The sequence below is a fragment of the Lutzomyia longipalpis genome, chromosome 1 (assembly GCF_024334085.1).
Source record: "Lutzomyia longipalpis isolate SR_M1_2022 chromosome 1, ASM2433408v1".
In the NCBI taxonomy this organism is placed as follows: domain Eukaryota; kingdom Metazoa; phylum Arthropoda; class Insecta; order Diptera; family Psychodidae; genus Lutzomyia; species Lutzomyia longipalpis.
The window spans coordinates 32894626-32901185 of record NC_074707.1 but is presented as its reverse complement, the minus strand read 5'-3'; the positions used below and the strand labels follow the sequence as shown (position 1 = coordinate 32901185).

At 37.1% G+C, this 6560-nt stretch overlaps 2 protein-coding genes across 5 annotated transcripts in view; both read left to right on the top strand.

The window, feature by feature from the left end:
- The window catches only part of LOC129786050 (putative fatty acyl-CoA reductase CG5065), an 824046-nt gene that overhangs the window by 774767 nt on the left and 42719 nt on the right, over nucleotides 1-6560 (top strand). The window lies entirely within an intron of this gene.
- LOC129785943 (protein winged eye) overlaps nucleotides 3860-6560 on the top strand; it is a 140002-nt gene continuing 137301 nt past the window's right edge. For all 4 annotated transcript variants that reach the window (XM_055820617.1, XM_055820616.1, XM_055820615.1 and 1 more), the window contains exon 1: nucleotides 3860-4514. The gene's annotated coding sequence lies outside the window, so the exon portion shown is untranslated. The remainder of the gene's footprint in view (nucleotides 4515-6560) is intronic.

Below are 6560 nucleotides of genomic sequence, written 5' to 3'. Positions count from 1 at the left end.
CCTTCAAGCTTTTTTCTTTTACCCCTTTTACCCCTAAATTGTGTATTTTGCTCCCTTTTTCTGGGAAAATCTTTTTTTTTTGCTATGAAGAGGATTCTGTGAAAGAAAGTTCTCTCGATTCCACGAGCATTATTTAACATAAAAATCTATGTGTGTGCAACGATGTACTTTCACGAGTGCGCACAATTTAAGCACAAAATGAATGTGTCGCGCGATGAATAATCATCAAAGTGTTATTAGATTAGATTGAAAATGGAGAAACGACGCACGAGGGAAAACTCAACAAACATCAAATACCGTAACAATCTGATACCAACACTACATACACCAGACAGTTTTCTGGGTAGTAATTACACCATCCAACAAGTGCATTTAATGCGTTAATAATTGGACGTAATCAAATAATAATGACAGACACAACGCACTTACTGCTTCTGTTTGAATCTTTTGTGCATCACCAACACATCCATCCAGGAATTGGATCCCATCGCGTCCACATTCATGAATTTTCCTAATTTCTGCAAATTCACAATCTCACGCGGAGTTGTAATTAATTAACACGATGTGCAAAAGGAGATGCCACACAGCTTTCCACCGTTCCCCCTTTGCAGCAATTGCTATATAGGGATACCACCAGGACTCGCCGGTGAAATATGACAGGAGAGGATTATGAGATTGCCTCCCTCGCTCATATTTCGCCATTCCCCCTCAGTGCAAAACTCTTTCTCTATTTTAAATTTATTGCATCATTAAATTTACAGAGTGTGCTCCTCAACTTATTTCGAAGGCCTATGCGGTAAAGCGAGGGTGAGGGTCTCTCATGTTCACTAAAAACTTTAAGGTGACTCCCAGGAGGTACAAAACGTAAATTTTTAACGTCTCATTAAAAATTTTGCTCTTTAATGAAATATTTTATACATAGATTTAACCCTTGGAATGCGGAGCGGGGTCGTTGAACGACCCCAGCGCTATATTTCGTGCTATAATTCAATAAATATAAAAGATAGCGTTACCATCTTTTGGAAATAAGTTCCTTGGTTATCTGAGGAGGTTGTGTAAAAATTTCAGCTCAATCCGACCACCACAAAAAAAGTTATTAAGAAAAATGTAGAAGAAGGGAATTCAAAAATTGGTGTAACGGTCATGCTGCGGAAAATTTCTTAGAGCATAAACAACATAAAACATAATTAGAAGCATGTAAATGTGCAAAACAATAAAGAATATTCTAGAAATATTGCCATTTATCACATTAAGGGAAGTGAGGGGAATGTGGGGAAGAGTGAAAAAAAAAGTAGCAGTTGGGGTTAACTTTCTTAGCAAATTTCTCAAGAAGAAATTGTGAAAAATGTTTTTCCCTAATATCTTCTTCTACGTGTTTCCGGGTGGCGAATTTGTGATGCAAGGGGCAAGAGGACTATATAAGGAATCTATAGGCACTAACCCGACAATTCCAGGTTGTATAGTTTGGGAGAAAATTGGCCTTCTTTCTGGGGTCGTTCAACGACCCCACCTTCGCATTCTACGTAACCTCCAAGGCCTCCGCATTCCAAAGGTTAAGATTTAAAAGGATCCTCAAGTAGCTCTAATAAATACTTTTACCAACTGTAGAAATTCTATTTAATTAGGTAATAAAATTTGTCTTTAACCTAGATTTTCTCATTGATATTTAATACACTCAGAAAATTAATTTCTTAAAAATCAAAAAGATTAGATTAAAAAAACTAAGAATTGACTTTTCTAGAAGCCTTGAGATTAGGCTTCGTAGAAACATTTAAAAGCCAGAGGGGGTGTTATGTAACTCTTCGAGTGCTGTGTGGCCCATAAGAACTGTACAGCCACCCAGCACTCGGAGAGTTACATAATACGCCCTAAATACATGATTGAGGTCCGTGAAGAACCTGGCCAAGTACGAGGATAAGGTGAAGGAGGCGGCGTTGCATGACGATAGTAAGTATTATCAGAATATTAGAAAAGCATAAACGGTTCCTTACGAAATTTTTTTTTCAGCCAAGACCGCAGAACTACAGAGTATAAAAAAATAAAATTAAATTTACTAAAAATATGTAAAAGATATTTTTAAAAAATTAAAAAAAAGGAAAAAAAAACACAAAATACAAATATAAAACAGAAAAATCCCGGACCAATTGGTTTAAACCAGATTAACCCTTTGATAAACAATGAGGCACTATTGTTTTTGTTTTCCTTCCATAATTTGTTTCTTTAATCATTTCTCAATTTTTCATTGTTACTCTTTGTATGAAATTGCACACAATGGATTCAAGAAGATGTCTTGAAATTTTTGGACTTGGTATAACCACAGAAGGACTTCCTATTCCTAATTTTTCATATAAGAAATGTTTCTAATATTACTCAAAACAATCCAAAATAATTTGTACTTTTGACTCACTGAATAAGTTTTGATCCTTTAAGTAATAATAATAAAAAATTAAAAATATAATTTAAGAAATACTTAAAATCAATAAAAATTACTAAACTCTTAAAGGAAATTGAGCATATTGAACCCTTTAAGGACAACATTAAAGGTTAATTAAATATAGTTATATTTTTTTACGGTTTTTGAGCAAAGTAAATTGGAAAAGTAAAATAAAAGAATATTTTTAAAGATGAAGAGAAAATTGAAACTAATTTTTCTTTTATGAAAACTCTTGGTGGTAAGATATCACAATATAACATGGCCCTAAATTGAAGGCCACTGCTGAATCACTTTTGCTGAAAAATTAATTTTAAAAAATCTTTAAAACTTTTCCTTAATTGCAAAGCTTCTCCTTGGAATAGTCAATGAAGAGAGACAGGGTGTCTGGGAAATTTTCACCAAAAAATTGATTTCTAATGATATTATCATAATTTCATTGATTACAATGGCTAGCCATCAAGCCATAGAAAGTATTTATAAGTTTAAAATTATGCAAAATACCCCAAGAAAATGATAATTTTCAAACAGTTCCTTTTGGACGTTGCGTTCTTTCTAAATGAATTTTTGGGGGAGTTTACCGAACGTGCCATGAATTTTCCTCTTTGCACTGAAAATTCTTCCATCTGCATCCAAATTCTTCTTGCAAAAAAGTACTTTAAAATAAAACTGCAAGGTTTTTCAACTCAGGTTTTTTGCTCAGTGTGTACACAAATACCTGGGGGAATTTAAATTTTAAATGGCATCGGAAGACATAGCCTAATCCTGGAGAAAAAGGAAATGGTGTGCTGTGGATGTAAATAGGGTGGAGTGTTTTCAGTCTGACCTGAGAGGTCGCATTCTTTGTCATTAAATAATTATTATTAATATTAATATTCAATTAACACGCGGACACATGAGAGAGATGAAAAAACCCAGAGAGGGGTGTCCTGAAAAGGTTCACAAATTACTCAGTCTCTCTCTGTCTCTGTCTTCCTTTCTCTGGTACTCCTCGTGGCCAAAAATGTCTGACTTGGCGCCAAAAAAAGAGTCTTCTGAGGAAGAGGAAGAGACTTTGGGTGGTGTGGTAGGGAAATAAAAAGAACGTGCTCTGATGAAGGAGGCGGTTATTTAACTGCCCGCCTTTAAAGTTTTCTACTGCAATATATTTAAAGTTTGCGTGCGAGGGGTGTGCAAGAGAGTCAGAGAGAGAGAGGAGGAAAGTTGGAAAAAAAATGCGGAGGAAGAGTTGGGTTAGGGCCCCTCGCGCTAAAGGGGGGTTACTGCACTCTAACCTTCTTCCTCACTCACGCACGCTTCTCCACCATTTGGCACCGTATCTTCCATTTCTCCCAACGAATACACCACATTGCATTTCATATCCATCCATCTCACTCCCACTGGCACCGGGTGGGACCGAAATCCCATTCATTCCACTTACTTCACATCAGTTTCCATTTGCTCTCCGTGAGTTTTGGTTGTGCGTTCGCGTTCCAAGGTAACTAATGTGGTGTACTCTCTATACTCCAAGGGAGAACAATCTAACAGTTTATGTGTGCAAACTTGCTCCAACTTCCTCGTGATCCTTAAATACATTTCACGAAACTTTAACGCAGTGAAGTGTCTTTTTGGAAGTGCTGGAGATTCGAAGTGAAGGTGCTGTGAAGACATCAATTTAGCTGTCAAGATTGAAAGAAAAGTTTCCCCCTCCCCTTTCCCAAAAATTAAGGAAGTGCATAAAGTGTTCGTATTAAGTGCAGTGTCCCCTAGAATTGACAAGAAGTGTCCAATGTCGGTGACCTTTGATCAATCTTCAATACATTCTTCGTAAGAAAGTTTTGTGGTGAATTTCTGTGATTTGGGTACTTCCATTTCTTGGATATACTCTACCAACATATACCTTTAACAACCAATTTTCCGTGAATTTGTGCATCTTTGGGGAAAATCATTGCGATTTGTAGTGAGAGGTAAAGTGAAAGTGAAGGAAGTGCAAAGAGGAGAGAAGAAGAGAAATTGGATTACCATATAAATGCCGTGCTAAGATAAAAAGGACCACGATTCCCTTTTCAAAGCATCTTCTTGTAGGACCAGCAATTTCAATTTGGTGGTGAGTGCTCCTTTTACAAATCTTTACTTATTTATGAAAGTCGCTTAGTTGTCCTTTCCACCCCCTATCGAGCAAAAAACAAGTATGTACGTTAAGGTTTACGTATTACGTAGCAGGGAAGCGAAAAAACGTGCCTACATAAAAAAAGGCGGCACCTACAAGTGTGATTGCCTGTGACACGGGGAGCTAGAGTTGATATGAGAGGGGGTGGGTCATTAAAGTGTCGATTTGCACGCCCTTTAAAACCATTTTCACGCAATTTTCCATCGGAATTGACACTTTTTCCCCGCGGCACATTTGGAAATTCATTCCAATCGTTGCATTCAGTCCGTTAGGCCATGGTGTACAACATGTGGCAGAAGCAACATTATCGTCTTGCCGACGGCTTTTGTAGCACCACATCGACCGCTCAGCTGATTCGGACGTTGCGCTCTGTGAATAAGGTTTTGAATGGTTTTCATATCGAAGACATCACAAAACCTATATAGGTCCTGTAGGTCTTATATTGGGATATAGCAGACCTAGGTTACCTAGGTACCTACCAAGATCTAATACTTAGTCATCATCTCGTGGAATTTGCATATTTCCGCTTGCTACAACAACACACACACATTTTCTCATTAAAGATGTGGCGGAATATAAAAGTCATTTCGGAGGGAGTTTCCTATCCATAGGGTATTTTTCGCCTAATAACATACCATGGCTCTCGCAGTTGGGAAGCTGCAATAAGCGCTATGTGTGTATGTTGCAAAAAAAACTGAAACTATGGTCTCTCCGGCACTCTGGTCAAAGTGATGGACGCTCCGTGGTGATGTTGGTGAGGAAGCATAAGAAAAAAACCCAAAGAACGGAGAATTGGAAGGTGGATGAGGTGGAGAATGTTAGAAAACTCCATACAACAGTGTGGAGTCTGTGCCTGGAGAACCGGTCCCACTTATATGTAAATTGATTCGTTCTTTCTGTACACATACCACGGGGCTCTTTGGATGTTTTTCTCGATCCATTGAAAAACTAAAAGAAAACCATCTTGAGATTTCTCATCTGCGCGTGAATGCGCCAAAGCAGCTATAAATTTTTCGAAAGACTTCTTGTGAGATTTCCTGAATCGGAATCAAATTTTGTTTATACGATTTTCACGATAGAATAGCATTTTGCCTAGGATGATATGGTGTGTCGAAGTTGAGGGGGCCAAGGAATATTCACTTCTTCTTTATATTCTTTCTGTGTGTGTGATGCCCCATCACAATCCAAAGTGGGCGGATTCTGGGTCGAGAGGACATAAATCATTGGCACTGTGTATTAAATTTGGTGAAATTATTCATTTCGACAAAAGATAGATGAATGCTTTATGCAAGATGAGAATTCACTGAAAGACAAACGATTGAGATTGCAGATTACCAGCCGGAGAGCTGACAGAGAGGGAAGATATTGGAAAATATCAAGCCATTTATTATTATGTTAGATTGAATTTTACAAGCACTGATGAAGTGAACTCTGATTTTCAAGTTAGATTTCTTTAATAGCGGTTACGGCACATCCTCGTTTTTAGTTTTTGAATTTAGATCTAGGAGAGACCGGGTTTAAAAAAGTCACTTAAGGGTTTAGAAAAAGCTCAAAATATCATATTTCCCAAATAGATAAAACGACATGTATAGCTCATTTCTTTAGGAAATTTACTGCCCTACTACTCTTTCTCAGATCATTTTGTTCTATCTAAATAGGAAATATGATATTTTAGGCTTTTTCCAAACCCTTAAGTGACTTTATTAGCCCCGGTCTCCCATATTGGATTTTTTTACCTTGTTCGCTATGCTCTACTACAGGCTTTACCAGTTAAGGGTAACCTAGAGTAAAGTAATTCTAAATAGATACTAAACTAAGAAGACCTTAGTGTCCGTTCAATCCTCAGTTGTGATTTTATGAGTAAAGTTGGATTGAAAGAATATTTCTAATTTAGGAGTATTCTAGAATGACAATGGCAGCACATTTTTAATTAGACTTAGGTAGATAGTCTCATGATTTAGGTAAGTAAGCCTGAATACT